The 19,311-nt window shown below is 34.4% G+C and overlaps 1 pseudogene; it reads left to right on the forward strand.

Moving 5' to 3' along the window:
* Nucleotides 1-4,940: 4,940 nt before the first annotated feature.
* Nucleotides 4,941-19,311, forward strand: part of LOC132277887 (mechanosensitive ion channel protein 8-like) — a 32,261-nt pseudogene continuing 17,890 nt past the window's right edge.

Below are 19,311 nucleotides of genomic sequence, written 5' to 3' on the forward strand. Positions count from 1 at the left end.
CTCATGGCATTAGTCTTAGAGACCGGATAGTACTTCTTCAAGAACTCTTCTTGCATTTCTACCCAAGAAGTTATTGAAAAAGGCCTAAGATTGTTAAACCAATATTTTACTTTATCTTTAAGGGTGAATGGAAAAAGTTTAAGCCTTAAGACCTCTTCCGGCATGTCCGTGTATCTCACGATGGAACATACTTTAAGAAACTCATCTAAATGCTTGTAAAGTTCTTCACTTGGAAACTGACGGAGGTAAATGCCGTTCCTTACACGCCAAAATTGATGTAGTGAATGTACGGTTCAAAAAAAACCTTTTGGGTCAAGTTTAAATTTATAAAAACCACTACCAACACTACTACTAAAGTAGCAAGAGTGAGTAGGGATCGTCCGAAGGGATTATACGTGTTGGAATTTAACTTTAACTCTAATGTATCACAAGATTGCAAAGAGAGAGATTGGTTTGATTAAACTAAGGTACAATGAAATTAAAATGCAAGTAAAGTAAACTAAGTAGAGATAGGGATTTAAGAGATATGAAGAGAGGACTTAGAGTGTTGGAATCACCACTAAGCTCGTGTAATTAACCACTTGCTTTCCATTAATAGGGAATACATTGTTGTGAACAAAATACGACTACCAATTGCAATATTAAGCATGGACCATCTAATTTAAGCATGAAATGTCTTACATAAACTAATTGTAGCACAACCCATCTAGTTTAAGCATGACCCATCCAGGTAGCAACAATTGTAGCACACATCAATTTAGAGAATCATGGAATTTGCAATAATAAGCCATGGAATATCTAGGCAATCATAGATTGTCTACCTATCTACAAGCATGAATTAAATTGTAGAACAACCCATCAAGCATAAGTATAAATCATCAAATTAATTGACAAATCCATTCAATGAAAACCCATGCTTAGCCATCACTAGATTTTCAATCAACCACACATAGACATGCAATTAATATAGAAAAGCTAGTGTAGAGATTAATTCCCAAATAATCACACATAAGACAACATGTAATCAAATAGAGAATCAATAGAAAGAATTAATCCATATGAATCATGTAAGAAATAATTCCTAATTTAGACATGTAATTAAACTAGAGAATTAATAGGAAGAATTAAACCATATAAATTATAGAAATATACCAAGATTCATGAAATTCACAAGGCTAGAACACTAATCACAACAATATATATATATATCCCCAAAAATAGAAATACAAGGGTTTAGATTACACAAGACTTAGGGCTCATCCAAGCCCTAAGTGTAGATCTAGCCAATCATGGAAGAGGTGGATGTGGTCATGAAATCAAGCTCCAAATATGGCTCAATCTTCTTCTTCTTCTTCCTCTTCTTCTTCTTCTTCTTTGAAGCTCTAGAGATGGAGAGAGAGAGTGGTCTAGAGATGGATCTTGAAATGTGCCTCCACTTCACCCTTTTCTTCTAACCCTAATCTCTAACTTTGCTAGAGAGAGAAATAAAAATTACAATTTAAAAAAAAAAAGATAAAAAGCTTCTTTACAAATGGGTCTCTTCCCTTTATATAGAAGGTCCTTTTCTCAGTCACTAAGTCAGGAATATAGTCCTAAAAATATCTAATCCCGTACTATGTGATAGGTGGACTTTTGGGCGCGCACGGAATAAGACAGCTCGCTGCCAGTAATGTTCGATCGATCAGAGAAAAAGTTGGATCGATCAGGGAAAAGTTCGATCGATCAGAGAAAAGTTCGATCGATCCAACTTTGATCGATCTCATTTTTCTGATCGATCTCACGATCGATCTCACTTGGCAGCTTTTCAGGATCAGCCTCTTTTTGCTCCAAATCATCCTCCTTTTGCTCCGAATCCTCTCCAAGACTTAGTTTGACTCCAAAAAGGCCTTGAGAAACCATTTTTAGCCCATTTTAACATTATTGACCTGAAATAGACAAAAACACAAATAAGTACTAAAACAGGTAAATAAGATAGATAAAGGTCCTAGAATACTCAAGCTTAAGGGGTTTAAAAGTGTACTTTTCAGCGTTCATCAGAAGCCCATGATAGTTAGGAAGCATTTGAATGGTTTCTGGTTTGATCTCATAGTGGTGTGCTCTAAATGGTGGTAATTGAATGCATGTGGGTGCATTGTATTCATTAGGCACATAGTGATCTCTTAAAGCAAGGGGAGGATTAGCAATTAGAGATGCAACATGGGCACCTTAATTGCCTTGAATGATGGGAGGTTGTGGAACATAGATTGACCTTGGCATTCCCAATGGAACTTGGCCTTTTTGTTGTGGTGGGTGAATAAATGGCCTCGGCATGCCTAATGGTATTTGCATGTTATCATGATGGACATTGGGGTGGAGGATACCTTGTTGGTCTATGTGACCAAGGTCCTCCACATGGTCCTCATTATGTCCTTCCATTGATGAAATGGATTGACTAGAACTTCCTCTTCCCCTAGGGTTTCGAACAATGGATTCAAGATGAAAATTAAGAGGGATAAGAGTAGGTTTCAATGATCTACGACCATGCATGCACAACGAAACACAACGAGCAACAAGTAATGAACAAACACTTCACCTTCGCAACAAATCAACATTTTCCTCCACATACAATGATCCCATACTCCCATGCTATCAACAATATGCAAAGAAAAGTAAATTGCCTCCACGTGGGCTCACGATTTATCTAAGAATTAAAATACAAGCCTCCACACGGGCCGACGATTTAACTAGAGATTAAGTTAAGAAAGAGCTCACAAAGGGTCCTTTAGCACTTCAATTCAATTTTCAATCTTAGCCTTGCAAAATTTCTAGATTTTAGCTTTTTCCTTGCTTTTGCTTAGCTCCTTGCTTGAAATGCTCATTTGCTCACCTTCTAGCTCAATGCACCTAGTCAAACAAGAACCAACACAATAAGTAACCAAAATGAAAATAAAAACAAAGTAAAGGCATGATCAAAAGAGTACTAATTCCTAATTGATTCCACAAATACGACGTTGCCTTCAATCAATCCCCGGCAACGGCGCCAAAAACTTGGTGTGTCGTCAACCCAATCTAAAGTTTGTGCACCAAAAGATAGTGGTGTAGGGCTATGATGAATGTGGCCAAGTTTTACATTTAGAAATTACCACTACTACCTTTCACAAAAAATATAGTTAAGGCGAGTAGGGATCGTCCCAAGGGATTGGTGGGTCGTATTAGGTTGTGGAATCTAGATTAGGATTAGTAGGTCGAGTGATCAAAAGATTGGTTGGTGGTTGAATTACACTAAGATGCAATTTAAACTAAAGTAAACAACTAAATGTAATAAGGGAAAAATAAAAGAGAGAGAGATCTTGGGGTTTAGAGATCACCACTAAGCATAGCTATTCTACACTTCTTAATGAATGATTAATAAAGGGGAACACATGTATTGCAACATAGTGTGTGTGTGTGGTTGTTTCAACAAGCATGGCTGACAAATTAAACATATATTGTCTAAGCAATATAGTGGATAACACAATATATCAAACTAAGCCATTAATCATTTCTTTAAGCTCATAATCCAAATACATCACAAGGTTAGAGATATATGCTACCTGCTTTCGTAAGTATGGAATATCAAACTACAAGCATGGATTGTCCTCCCATTTAACCTCTAAACTACAACTGCACTACAATTAAGTTAATGACATGAAATTAAACTAATTAAACTAAGGGAGAGGCACAATCCATCAAGAAATGAGTATGAACCATCAAATAAACCACAAGAGCATTCAATTAAGCACTATGTCTTGTCAATCTCTAGATCTATAGCATTAATACACATAGACATGCATCAATAACTAAGAAATAGAGACAAACACAAAAACATCTATTCTAGCATACATAGACATATGGATAGAATGAAATGATCAATTGGAAGCATTAAACCACACAAATCATTGAATAAACAAGATATATATATATAAAAGTGTCAAAACATGTATCACAATACAAATCCCCTAAAAAATACATAAATCAAGATGTAGAAAACATATTTAAGGCTAACTCTAGCCCCAAGAGGATGTCTAGCCACTCATGGATGATGTCCTCCAACCCTCAAGGGCTAACTCCATGGTAGAGATTGTTCCTCTTCTTGGTTGATGGAAGAACTCCAAGCTTGTGTCTCTAGCCTCCTCCTTTCTTTTCTTTCTCACTAAGAATATTGAAAATTGTGTCTCTAGTGTATGTATCTAGCCTATGTCAAGAATGGTTTATATTCCTTATATAGGTAGGTTAAATATCACCCCCAATAAGCTGGGCTCGTACACCAATATTCCCCCCAATGATTACATATGAGACAACTTTTAATGAGCTGGAAATTGGATTTTCTTGTATTTTGGGAAGTTCAATCGATCGAACTTGTGGTGAGATAGTTCGATCGATCGAACATGGTGAGATCTATCGAACTTAAGCTGGATCGATCCTCTATGGTGGCGCCTTTTTGAATAAAGACAAATCTGAAATATTTTGAAAATATTTTTGAAAAAGAGACAAATGTGGTAGGTAGAGTGGTATAACTGGATAAGATGGAATCTTTTCAATCGATCGAAAAAAAGTTGGATCAATCGAACTTTGTGGGATCTTTGGATAAGGACAAAATAGCTTGGATCCATCTTGAAATATTGAGATCGATGAACTTTCGATCAATCGAATATTTTCTGAGATCGATCGAACTTGTTGAATTTCCACCACTTGCTTCCTTTTGCTCCCACTTTGCTTCTTTCTTTGATTCATCTCAAGATTGCTTGAATTATGCTCTTATTTAGCTGAGTTAGCTTATTTTAGGGATAAGTACCTGAAAATAAAAATAATACAAAATCAATCTACAGGGGAAAAATAAGATAGATAAAGGTTCTAGAATACCTAAGTTAAAGGGGTTTAAATGTGCACTTTTCAGCGCTCATCAGATGTTGAAGTCTAGAATGTTAAGCAAAGAAAGTGAGCTTGATGAGGATGACCCATTTTTTGATGCTGATGTGCCTGATAAGTATAGCAAGATGAAATTCAGTACATTGACTATGCTTCAATCGATGAGTTTGATTCTGATTATAGCTGCTTTAGTATGTAGTCTTTCGATTCCAAAATTTAGGAAGAAGAAATTGTTTAGGCTTCAATTATGGAAGTGGGTGCTAATGGTTCTGGTTCTAATTTGTGATCGATTGGTGTCTGGTTGTGGAATTAGGATTGTTGTGTTCTTTATAGAGCGTAATTTTCTGTTGCGAAAACAGGTTTTGTATTTCGTGTATGGGTTGAGGAATGTTGTTCAGAATTGCATTTGGTTGGCTTTGGTTTTGATTGCTTGGCATTGTATATTCAACAAAAGAGTTTAAAGGGCGACTGCTGGAAAAGTCTAACGCTATGTGACTAAGATTTGGGTGTTTCTTTTAGTGGGTACCTTGATTTGGATTTTGAAAACACTATTAGTTAAGGTCCTTGCTTCATCCTTCCATGTGAGCATGTTTTTTGGTCGAATTTAGGATAATTTTTTAATCAGTATGTAATTGAGACTCTCAGATCCTCTTGTGATCGAAATTCAGCACGAACAAGAGGAGGAAAAGAAAATCATGGATGAGTGTGAGATATATTTTATTTTTAGCAATTATTGTAAACAAAACAAGTCCAAGTCGAGTTGTAATTTAAGTTACTTGGTCTGTAAGTTATCAAGTTCGACAGCGACTACAGAACTGGAAAGTTGTTCAAACTTACCATGATTGAAGATCTTTTGAAGAAAAAGGTAAGAACAACACTTTAAGAAATATTCTAAATAGGGTTAGACACATTCTACACTTTCCATATTTTTAAGAACTTACCGTAGAATGATTTTAGGCTGAAAGAACCAAGGATATCAAGTCTGCCAAACTTGAACTGGTTTAGCCTCTCTGAACTGATTCAAGATGCTCAAGATTGGCTTCGAATACACTCTGTCAATCTTGAACCGGAACCGGTTCAAAAAGTCCTGATAATATTCCAATTTTAATTTTTTTCTTCTGAATATTTCCTTTTTGATTCCAACTTCCTTCCAAGTCCTATGCATGAAATTTATCATATTTTCTGAGGGATTGGGACTTTCTAAACTCTATATAAACCTTGTCATACACATTGGTTTGAAAATGGCGTTAGGGAAAATCAATTCTATATTTTGAGAAAGCCTTTTAAAGAGAGAAAATTCAGAAAATTAAATCTGATTGTTCTGAATTTATTTATGAGAGCATACACATATATTTATGAGTGATTTAGTAGTGTTATTCTCTATCTCATCGGAATTGAAGCTATATTGAAGATTCAGATATTCTGTATGAAGAGCAGGATTTAATTTTTCTACATCGAGTTCAGATCTTGAACAACAGAAATAAAAGCGATCACACTTTGAAAGGGTTGGAGAATTAGATGAGTGTTGTCTGATCTACTAGCTACCCTTCTACAAAGATCAAGCATAAACCTGAGGTCAGGTTGTTGTTGGACGGGGAGTCGCAAAGCCAGATGATTGTCAGCAATTGGTGTTTGGTAGAATGATAGGGTGTAAGACAGTACTTTGTTTCAAACATAGTGGATCGGTTTACTTTGGACTGAATAGTTCACGAGGTTTTTCCTAAGCAAACAGTTGACGTATTTTATCAACTGGGGTTTCCTCGCTAAAAATCCTGGTGCAATCTCTCTAAACTTTTACTTGTTCTACTTTATAGTATTTATATTTGTGATTATGGATATTTAAATTGATCATATAATTTAACCAATCATAAATTGAGCAAGTTGACCTAATAATCAGATCTAGGTCATTTAAGGAGTTAATCATAATTAAAGTCAACTAACTGTTTCCGCACCTCGCGTAACTCTATTTTCACAATGAGGTCCAGAAGCTTCAGAATATAGGGGCTACTATGCCTGCTGACCTCAAAGCCAATGTTTTCCGAGGAGTGGGAAAGTGACAGGGAGTGGAAGGTACCAAAAGAGACCCAAAGCTCATAGAGTCCCAGATTTTTTACGACTTTGTCTCCAAAAATATATGAAGGGATTTCAATTGACCACTTACACAGGCTAAATTAAAAGAATGTTTTAGCTTGGAACATGTAAAGATTGATGAATATTGTTCAGGAAAGGGTCCTATCGACTTTGGATGACCGCATACAAGATTCGATTGGTGAAGACGAGTCCTCATTGCAGATCACAAGTGAAAACTAAGCAAAAGTTGCAGCCAAGAAAATATTCTACAATGTGGCTAAACCAGGGTCCAAATAAGTTATTATCTATTTCCCTGTAATGTGCATCACTGTAAAGATATAATTTGTAAATATATACCTTGTATTTGTTTTATAAATAAATATGTACCTTGTTATCTTAGTAGAGCGCTGGTTATTTGATTGCTAGATGCATTGTTTTCACTTTCAATCAATCATGCATATATTTGTAATCATGGTTAGTTGGTTACTACCTATTTAATGATGAAGTTCATTTGTTCCATACTTATCCATTTTTCATGTTAATGACAGAGGCATGCATCACTAGGTTGATGCATTAGGTATAAAAAGAGAGAGTGACAGGGCCCAGAAGTTTCGCGGCCTCACATTAGAGTATATGCTTAGGTGTAGAGTTTATATAACATCTCCAAATTAAAAGTCGCATTCTAAAAAACTATATGTACTTCATAGAAGCTGCAGTTAGAGGTACACAAAAATCCGGTCAAACCGAAAATCCAAACCGAACCAAACCGGACCTGACAATTTGGTTCGGCTTGCTAACGTTTTGGTTCAATCACGGTTCCAAATTTATGAAACCGTAAATATATGATTTGGTCATGATTTGAGGTCCTTTAGGATCGAACCGTTTAGTTATATATATGTTAAATTATATATATAATATAATATAATCTTACAATCCAAATCCTTTAGATGTTTGTAGCAACAATTAATCTTACGGTCCACTCTTAATTCTCTTAGGTCTAATCAATTTATTAGATGATTCTTATTTTTTATTGATTTATAATGGCTGAATTTTGTTGATTTTCTGAATTGTGGCTGAATGTTTGTTGTTGAATTAGTAATTCTGAATATATTAGCTTATTAGCAATTTTGAATTTATTCACTTCAGTTCTAGAACTGACAGAGAAGAATGAATTAAAAGTTTTGAATATATTAACAATTCTGAATGTGTTGGTTAACTTGGTTTATTGTTATGCATATGGATTTTGAAATATGAATACTTCTGTATCAAGGAAAAAAAAAAAGAAAAAAAAAAGAAGAAGGAAAAAACAGAAGAAAGAAAAGGAACCGTGGAACCGAACTGAACCGAACTGGTTTCTCACGGTTTGGTTTGGTTTGGTTCCTTTGGTCAAATGGTTTGGTTTGGTTCTATATTTTCTGGAACCATTAGGATTGATTTGGTTCCAAAAAACTTTCAAACCGGTCCAAACCAAACCGTGTGCACCCTTAGATGTAGTCATAATCTATTTTTCCTGGACATTGTATGATCTTATTGTCAAGAATTGGTGTAACATCTACAGTCTATGTTTATCCTATTTATTGTGATAACTTGATGATCTACATATATTTGCCAACGTCTTAGTTTTTTTATCTTTTATTATCAGATATATTTGCTTGGAGGATCTTATGCGCTTTATGAGAGAGGATGAAGCTTTGAAGACCATGCGTCTTTTTGAAGGAGCAAGTGAAGGCAAGGGTATCAAGAAACGAGCTTTTAAGAATTGGGTGGTAAATGAAATCTTCATATTTTTCCTTTTTTTTTTGTCCTTGTGGCAGGTTGATAATAATTAAGTTAAATATTCTTGTATCATAATTGAATGAATTTTTGGTTGTGCTCTCTGCCTCTATTAGGTGAGGGTTTTTAGTCACCAGTTGCAATTGGACAACGGCAGAGCCAGAAAATTTCTTCAAAGGAGTAACCATTAACACTTATATGATAAGAAGTTTTGAATGAAAACAATAAATCTCAAAAGAATGTCTTTTTTGAATTTTAATTTTTTAAAATTTGTGAGACACATGAATTTTGAAAATTATGTTGTGTTAATGAGTTAGAAAATGAGGGGTCTTTTTGAATTTTGGAAGATTTTTTAAAGGTCTTTTGTAAATTTTTAGGGGTTCAGTGGGAGCACATTTATAATTACTAAAGTTTATGTAGAGAAAATAGAAATCACAACAAATTCCAGTCGGGGTAATTTATGGAACGATAGTTTGTGGCATGGTCGGATCGAGGTTCAAGGCCCATTGATCGATAATTGCTTTTGCTGAGTTAGATTTCCAATATCGACCAAGTGTTGGTCATTTTGTCTTTTTGCTATTGTGTTAAGTTGATTTGACTTTTGATGACGTGGCATAAAGTACATCCACAAAGACCAAAACGAAGTCGATGTTTATGGACCTACCAAAGCAAGATCAGAGATCTCATAGGATGTTGAAGTCTGGAATGTTGGGAAAAGGAAGTGAGCTTGATGAGGATGACCCATTTTTGGATGCGGATTTGCCTGACAAGTACATCAAGATGAAGTTCAGTACATTGATTGTGCTTCAATTGATGAGTTTGATTTTGATTATAGTTGCTTTAGTGTGTAGTCTTTCGATTCCGAAATTTAGGAAGATGAAATTGTTTAAGCTTCAATTATGGAAGTGGGTTCTAATGGTTCTAGTTTTGATCTGTGGTCGATTGGTGTCTGGTTATGGAATTATGATTGTGGTGTTTTTTATAGAGCATAATTTTATGTTGCGAAAACGGGTTTTGTGTTTCATATATGGGTTGAGGAATGCTGTTCAAAATTATATTTGGTTGGCTTTGGTTTTAATTGCTTGGCAATATACATTAAACAAAAAAGTTGAGAGGCAACTGTTGGAAAAGTCTTACCTTATGTGACCAAGATTTGGGCGTGTCTTCTAATAGGTTCCTTGATTTGGCTTTTGAAGACACTCTTGGTTAAGGTCCTTCCTTCATCCTTCCATGTGAGCGCATTTTTTGATTGAATTCAGGACAATTTGTTTAATTAGTATGTAATTAAGACACTTTCGGGTCCTCCTGTGATTGAAATTCAGCACGAATAGGAAGAGGAGGAGGAAAAAATCATGGATGAGGTTAAAAAGCTTCAGAATACAAGGGCTACTATGCTTGCTGACCTCAGAGCCAATGTTTTTCTGAGGAATTGGAAAATGATAGGGAGTGGAAGGCACCAAAAGAGCCCCAAAGCTGCAAAGGGTCCCGGATTTTCTACGGCTTTGTCCCCGAAAAAAGATAAGGGGATTTCAATTGACCACTTACAGAGGCTGAATCAGAAGAATGTTTCAGCTTGGAATATGAAGAGATTGATGAATATTATTCGGGAAGGGGTCCAATTGACTTTGGATGAGCGCATACAAGATTCTACTGGTGAAGACGAGTCCTCATTGTAGATCAAAAGTGAAAACCAGGCAAAAGTTGCAGCCAAGAAAATATTATGCAATGTGGCTAAGCCATGGTCCAAGTACGTTATTATCTGTTTACCTATAATGTGCATCATTGTAAAGATATAACCTGTAAATATATACCTTGTTTTTGTTTTATAAATAAATATGTTCCTTGTTATCTTAGTAGAGCGTTGGTTATTTGATTGCTAAATGCATTGCTTTCACTTTCAGTCAATTCATGCATATATATGTAATTCATGGTTAGTTGGTTAGTACCTAATTAATGACGAAGTTCATTTGTTCCATACTTATCCCTTTTTCATGTTAATGACAGAGACATGCATCACTAGTTGATGCCAGCCTCTGAACCAGAAATAAATGGGGATAGAAAGAGAAAGTAATAGGGCCCAGAAATTTCATGCCTTACATTAGAGTCTATACTTAGGTGCAGAGTTTATATAACATCTCCAAATTGAAAGTCGTAGTCTAACAAAAACTATATGTACTTCATAGAAGCTGTAGTTGTGGACCATTTTTCCTGGACATTGTATGACCTTATTGTCAATAATTGGAGTAACATTTATAGTCTATGTGTGTCCTTTTTGTTGTGATAATTTGATGATTTACATGTATTTTCCAACGTCTTAGTTTTTTTATCCTTTATTATCAGATATATTTGCTTGGAGGATCTTATGCACTTTTTGAGAGAGGATGAAGCTTTGAAGACCATGCATCTTTTTTAAGGAGCAAGTGAAGGCAAGGGTATCTGTGATACCCACCGGATTTTCGAATGCAGATTGGTCAGGCCCATGCCTGAATACCCGAGGATATCAAAACAAATCGGCAATAAACGAACACAAAATACATATAAATAAAAATGCTGAAAAGAAACTAAAAGGATAATCCAATAACTCCTCAGAATAAATTCTTATTAAAAAAAAAAAACATTCTAATACACTTAATCCTCCATTAATACAACTTGGGAATCCATACTATATGGATCCCTAGAAAAAACCCAACTGAACAAATGACAGCAATAACTGTCTACATCAGGAAACTGAAATATAGAGGAACTCCTATGCAGATAAACCGGAAGAGTGAAGTAGATGCTCCCTGCTCAGCACGAACAATACCTACTCCTGACGCATACCTGAAAAATAAGGATGGGTCAGGCCTACAAATAAATTCTACTCTACTACAGTCCAAGCATAGACCTGATACACGTATACATCCTAGTCAATCCAACAATAACTAGTAGTCCATATACATATATAGATACACACTATAGGACGCTCACTGTAACATAGGTCGGTCTCAACCTGAATAAAAGGTATCACTCAAATCGCACATAAAGTGGACATGAGCACCTCGACCTACCAGGGCACCCAGATGTCTACTATGTCCAATTATCCATCCTAGACGATATACGCACCCTAACCGTGATCCTGAGACTCAAGCTCATATCACAGTACCATAATCATATATATATATATAATCCATCATATCCAGTATAAAGTAATCATTTAAAGTAATCCGCTATAAGTCATTCAACTTGTTTAGTTGACCTGACTTGAATATAAAGAGGACTTAACATTTTAGTTAATTCATTCCCTTATAAAAATAGGTAGGACTTAACTTCTTTTGTTAATCCGTCTCTAGAATGTCACCGTCCCATATCGGTGCATTAAACCACACAATCCAACAATTGATGTACCAATTAAGGAAATACATCAAACAATCCAGAAATAATTATAATAATATGATATCAAGTTATCACAAAATAGGAATGACTTATTATTTATTCAAGCTTCCTATATCATATGTCCTACACAAACTGAATCTTATACATAATGATATATTATTATACCGTCAAATAAGTATTCTCCATATCCGATTCATCCTACACATTTAATCCCGATTGATTGAACAATTTAAAAGATTAAATCCATCCGTTTGTTTAAAACATTCAAATAGCAAGCATCATTAAGATCGAGTCTATTAAGATTGAGTCTATTTAAGTTTATTTAAACCCATACCTAGTCCCTATTTAATGTTCCCTTCAAAATTAACAAAAAGTAATACTACGCTGTTTACAAAACTTCTCCAAATAATGCTCGAGCTTTTATCCTAAATGCTTGAGCACCCTGTCCAAGGCTCGAGCATCCTACTTCAGGCTCGAGCTTTTCACCCAATTGCTCGAGCTTTACATCCAATTGCTCGAGCTTTTCCTTTCGAGCTTTTCATCCAAGTTGCTCGAGTTTTCCTTCTCAAGCTCGAGCTTTACATCCAATTGCTCAAGCTTTCCTTCTTAGGCTTGAGCTTTTCATCTAAGGCTCGAGCTTTGCCCCCAAGGCTCGAGCACTGTAATAGCGGTCCGAGCACTGTTACATGAATCAACCTAGAAATTCACTGTGCATTCATTCTTTATTTATTTCAGGAATCCTAAGCATGTTTCTACATTCCATCAATATACAGATATGAAAAATATATAATTTAAATATGTAAAAATTCATACTAGAAATCAAATCAAAATCATGAATTTATCAATTCATAACACAAGAACAAATATGAACCAATTTCATAAAACCTATGTTTTAATCCAATTAAACATGCATTATTATTTAATTTTATGTGTTTAATAAATCCTGAAATTTTCTAGACATGTACAGAAACACGAATCAAATGGAGGGAGATAGAAGAAGAATTTGCCTTAAATTTTCGGATCGAAAGTTAAACCTCTTCTTCCTTGATCTTCTCTCTAGAAGATTTTCTCCTCATTCTCTCTCTAACTATCTCTCTCTAGAAAAATCATGTACTTTGAAGCCTCCTACAAACTTATACTTATGTATATATAGGCTAAAGAAAATTAACCCTAATCCTAATTCCATTCCAAGTCAACTTAATAAAGAAAATAAAAAAATAAAATATTAAAAAGGTAACGTAAAATATGTTACGTATATAATTTATGTATCTTTATTAAATAAATAAATTATATACATCCATTATTTATAAACAGATTGTCTAATAATACTTAATTTATCATAATATTATAAAATAACTTAAAACATGATACGTATAAAATCTATGTATATCCTTATTATATAAATATATAAAAATATACACCAGATTAAAAATTAATACACAAGTTACCATAAAAGTAATTTATAAATTACTTTCCCTTTTATATATATATATATATATATACATACACAACTATCCATGGGTAATAATCCATAACCATCCAACCTCCTATCCAAGTAGTCCATGGGACCAATTGGTTGACCTATTACTACTAACCATAATCATAGAAGAAAATAAAAGAAAATAAAACATTATAAAAGAAAAGAAAAGAAAAGAAAATAAAATATTTAATTTACAATTAATCAAAACACCATCTAAGCATATAAATTCGAATTAAACAATTAACACATAGACAAATACAAATTACACATAGACACATAATTCAAATAATCAAGTAACACTTAATTCAATTAAATACATAAGCAATTAGTTAAATAATCAATTAAATAAATAAAAATACAATTAAAACAATTAAATAAAAACTAAGACTATTCTTTTAAAATTAAGGGTATTACAGCATCAGCAAGCGAGCTCTTAAAAATTGGGTGGTAAATGAAATCTTCATATTTTCCATTCTTTTTTTTTGTCCTTGCGGTAGGTTGATAATAATTAAGTTAGATATTCTTGTATCATAATTGAATGCATTTTTGGTTATGTTCTCTGCCTCCATTAGGTGAGGTTTTTTAGTCACCAATCACAATTGGACAGTGGCAGAGCCAGATAATTTCTTCAAAGGAGCAACTATTAACACTTATATAATAAGAAGTTTAGAATGAAAACAATAAATATCAAAAGAGGGTCTTTTTTAATTTTAATTTTTTTAAATTTGTGGGACCCATGAATTTTGAAAATTATGTTGTGCTAATGAGTTAGAAAATGAGGGGTTTGAATTTTGGAAGAATTTTTTTAAGGTCTTTTGTGAATTTTTAGGGGTTTAGTGGGGGCACATTTATAATTACTAAAGTTTATGTAAAGAAAATAGAAGTCACAAAAAATTCCAATGGGGGCAATTTGTGGATCGACAGTTTGTGGCTTGGTCAGATCGAGGTTCAAGGCTTATCGATCGGCAGTTGCTTTTGCTGAGTTGGATTTTCAATATCGACCAAGTGTTGGTCATTTTGTCTTTTTGCTATTGTGTCAGCTTGATTTGACTTTTGATGACGTGGCATAAAGTACGTCCATAAAGACAAAAACGAAGTCGATACTTATGGACCCTCCAGAGCAAGATCAGAGATCATAAAGGATGTTAAAGTCTAGAATGTTGGGCAAAGGAAGTGAGCTTGATGAGGATGACCCATTTTTGGATGCTGATTTGGCTGACGATTACAACAAGATAAAGTTCAGTAGATTAACTGTATTTCAATCGGTGAGTTTGATTCTGATTATCGCTATTTTAATGTGTAGTCTTTCAATTCTGAAATTTAGGAAGATGAAATTGTTTAGGCTTCAATTATGGAAATGGGTGCTAATAGTTCTGGTTCTGATCTGTGGTTGATTGGTATCTGGTTGTGGAATTAAGATTGTTGTGTTCTTTATAGAGCGTAATTTTTTATTGCGAAAACGGGTTTTATTTTTCGTGTATGGGTTGAGGAATGCTGTTCAGAATTGCATTTGGTTAGCTTTGGTTTTGATTGCTTGGCAATGTATATTGAAAAAAAGAGTTGAGAGGGCGACTGCTAGAAAAGTCTTGCCTTATGTGACCAAGATTTGGGTGTGGCTTTTAATGGGTCCCTCGATTAGGCTTTTGAAGACACTTTTGGTTAAGGTCCTTGCTTCATCCTTCCATGTGAGCACATTTTTCGATCCAATTCAGGACAATTTGTTTAATCAGTATGTAATTGAAACACTCTCGGGTCCTCATGTGACCGAAATTCAGCACGAATAGGAGGAGGAAGAGAAAATCATGGATGAGGTCCAGAAGCTTCAGAATTCAGGGGCTACTATGCCTGCTGACCTCATAGCCAATGTTTTCCCGAGGAGTGGGAAATGATAGGGAGTGGAAGGCACCAAAAGAGCCCAAAAGCTGCAAAGAATCGCAGATTTACTACGGCTTTATCTTTGAAAAAAGATGAGGGGATTTCAATTGACCACTTGCACAGGCTAAATCAAAAGAAAGTTTCAGCTTGGAACATGAAGAGATTGATGAATATTGTTAGGGAGAGGTCTTATCGACTTTGGATGAGCGCATATAAGATTCGAATGGTGAAAACGAGTCCTCATTGCAGATCACAAGTGAAAACCAGACAAAAGTTGCAGCCAAGAAAATATTCTGCAATGTGGTTAAGCCAGGGTCTAAGTAAGTTATTACCTATTTTCCTATAATGTGAATCACTGTAAACATATAATCTGTAAATATGTACCTTGTTTTTGTTTTATAAGTAAATATGTACCTTGTTAAGATGCAATGCTTTCACTTTCAGTCAATTCATGCATATATCTGTAATTCATGGTTAGTTGGTTACTACCTACTTAATGACGAAGTTTATTTGTTCCATACTTATCACTTTTTCATGTTAATGGCAGAGGCATGCATCACTAGGATGATGCCACCCTCTGAACCAGGAAAAAATAGGCATAGAAACAGAGAGTGACATGGCCAAAAATTTCATCGCCTCACATTATAGTCTATACTTAGGTGCAGAGTTTATATAACATCTCCAAATTGAATGTCGCAGTCTAAAAAACTATAAATACTTCATAGAAGCTGTAGTTGTGGATTATTTTTCGTGAACATTGTACAACCTTATGGTCAAGAATTGGAGTAACATCTACAGTCTATGCCTGTCCTCTTTGTTGTGATAACTTGATGATCTACATGTATTTGCCAACGTCTTAGTTTTTTTTATCCTTTATTATCAGATTTATTTACTTAGAGGATCTTATGCGCTTTATGAGAGAGGATGAAGCTTCGAAGACCATGCATCTTTTTGAAGGAACAAGTGAAGCTAAGCGTATCAGCAAATGAGCCCTTAAGAATTAGGTGGTAAATGAAATCTTCGTATTTTCCCTTCTTTTTCTTGTCCTTGTGGCAGGTTGATAATAATTAAGTTAGATTTTCTTATATCATAATTAAATGATTTTTTGTTGTGCTCTCTGCCTCTATTAGGTGAGGTCTTTTAGTCACCAATTGCAATTAAACAGTGGCGGAGCTAGAAAATTTCTTCAAAGGAGCAACATTAACACTTATATGATAAGAAGTTTTGAATGAAAATAATAAATATCAAAAGAGGTTCTTTTTTGAATTTTAATTTTTTAAAATTTGTGGGACCCATGAATTTTAAAAATTATGTTGTGCTAACGAGTTAGAAAAAGAGGGGTCAATTTGAATTTTGGAAGATTTTTTTAAGGTCTTTTGTGAATTTTTAGGGGTTCAGTGGGGGGCACATTTATAATTACTAAATTTTATGTAGAGAAAATAGAAGTCACAAAAAATTTCGGTGAGGGCAATTTGTGGCTCCACCACTGCAATTGGATGTAGTGAGAGGGGAGCAAATATGCAATACCATTTGTTCATTTACAAAGATATTTAACATTAACTCTATTAGTATTTATCATAAGACTATTTTGGATGAGAAAGTAACAGAATGACATATTTAATTGAAAACACGATAAAGTATGCAATGATGCCACATAGAACTATATTCTTGTCTTGTCACTGTCAAGGTTGTGACAACCAAAAATAGACCGTCTCATCATGATACATGGCAAGTTCACTTCAGAAACAATTATTTTACTGAAATGTCCTGAAAAAGACCTTCAGAACTTAACAAGATGCCATTATTATTTATTTTCCTTTTTATGAATAACAAAATGGGAGTTTTTTATAAACCCATAATTTCTTTAAAATATAACAATTCTAGTGATTTTTAGCTGAACCAATTAACAAGCCTAAATCAAGCTGGGAAAATTTCTTCTTTTTGACATTCCCGTCTAGAATGTTTTGATTAAATCATTTTACTATTTACTTTGATGGTGCCCTATTTATAGAGACGTTCGATATGCAAGCCATATGTACATTGTAGTCCAAAGTTAGTAATATACAACAATCCTAATATAATGTCATGATCTTGTTTGGCTCACAAAGTGGTCTGAAGTCACTGGCCAATGAATGGCTGACCTGAAACGTGAGCGTACCAGAGTCCTGATGGACTCGAATATTTCTTACCAAACTATTCCTATCGGGCCAGGTCACCAACCTAATGTATGATGCCCCTCGAATCCGAGACATGGGTTGATTAGGCCCAAGCCCAAACCCGAGGGAATATCAGACAATTAATATATAAACGAACATAGAATAATTTTTTTTTTTTTTAAGAATACCATAAAGCTGAAAGAAATACTAAATATAAAATCCTACAAAGTTAAAGATTTATAAAATTTAACTCTCCAAAACCACCAAGAGTACAACTCGGGAATCCATCTAGTGGACCCCTAAATCAAATCCCAACTGAACATAAAATAAGTGGAAATAAAACCAAAAATAAACCATGGAATGAAATCCTACGTCGTCGGTTGAATGAATGATAGTCCCTACTCAGCACGATCAAGCCTAAGACTGGAACCATTCGATATCTGAAAAGTATAAGAGTGGGTTAGGCCCATGAACAAGTTCTAATTTAACTGCAATCTATACAGTGACCCGATACGCAGATACATCCTAGATATCTCACAATATCTATCTAGTCCATAAATATGTATATATCTCCACTAAGGGACATTAACTGGACTACAAAGGGGGCCTCAACCTGAATAGAAGGCAATATGCAAAAACGCACCCAAAGTTAGGGCATGAGTACCTAGACCTAACAGGGTACACCTCAACCTATCATAGCCAGCTACGAATTCATTGCATATACGCACCCTAACCATCGAGCCTGAGACTTAAGCTCATCTCGTGGCACCATAATCATATATTTAAAGCCCGTCCAAAACCAGAGTATGTCATTCAATTGTTCATTGATCTGACATACAATTTATAATCCAGTTAATCACTCAACTTATTCAGTTGATATGACTTAACTACTAACAATAATTAATCCATGTGGTCACTCAACTTACTTAGTTGATCTTACCTAAATATAAGTAGGATTCAATTTTTACAATCCATTCCTTTATTCCAACAGGGTAGGTCTTAGCGTTTTGAGCTAAACCATCCCTAGAATGCCACCGTCCCATACCGATGCATACAATCCACAACATCCAGATAATTGACAGAATTTAATGCAATAATTCAGCAATCATAATCCACACATAAATCTAGATAATTAACAGAATTAAATATAAGAATTCAGCAATTATAATCCAACACATAAATCCAGATAATTGACAGATTTTATTATAAGAATTCAGCAATTACGATCCACTACATAATTCTAGATAATTGATAGAATTTATTATAAGAATTCAGCAATTATGATCCACTACATAGTTCCAGATAATTGACAGAATTTAATATCAGAATTCAACAATTATGATGCAGCACATAATCCCATATAATTGACAGAATATATTTTAATAATTCTTCAATTAAAATCTAAGAGAAATATAATAAAGTCTAATATGTATAAGACCCTATTATGCCTGCAAAATAAACTTAGAAGTTATACTCCAGTCATCTAAGTTGCTAAAATAAGTTTAAGCAACTAAATACGTTATATACATCAACAGTGTGCGACATTGCGTAAAACTTTCACACTGTGAGAACCATTAGCATATAGAGATAATTTATGCATGGTGGATCTAATATAGCATAATATCATGTTTAGAGTCCATGCTACAATCCGTTAAATTGTTAAAATAAGATTAAACAATTTAATCCTTCCTATCCGTT

The sequence above is a fragment of the Cornus florida genome, unplaced genomic scaffold, assembly GCF_030987335.1.
Source record: "Cornus florida cultivar Cherokee Brave unplaced genomic scaffold, ASM3098733v1 CherokeeBrave_3.0.0_Hap2_Chr10, whole genome shotgun sequence".
NCBI classification, from domain to species: domain Eukaryota; kingdom Viridiplantae; phylum Streptophyta; class Magnoliopsida; order Cornales; family Cornaceae; genus Cornus; species Cornus florida.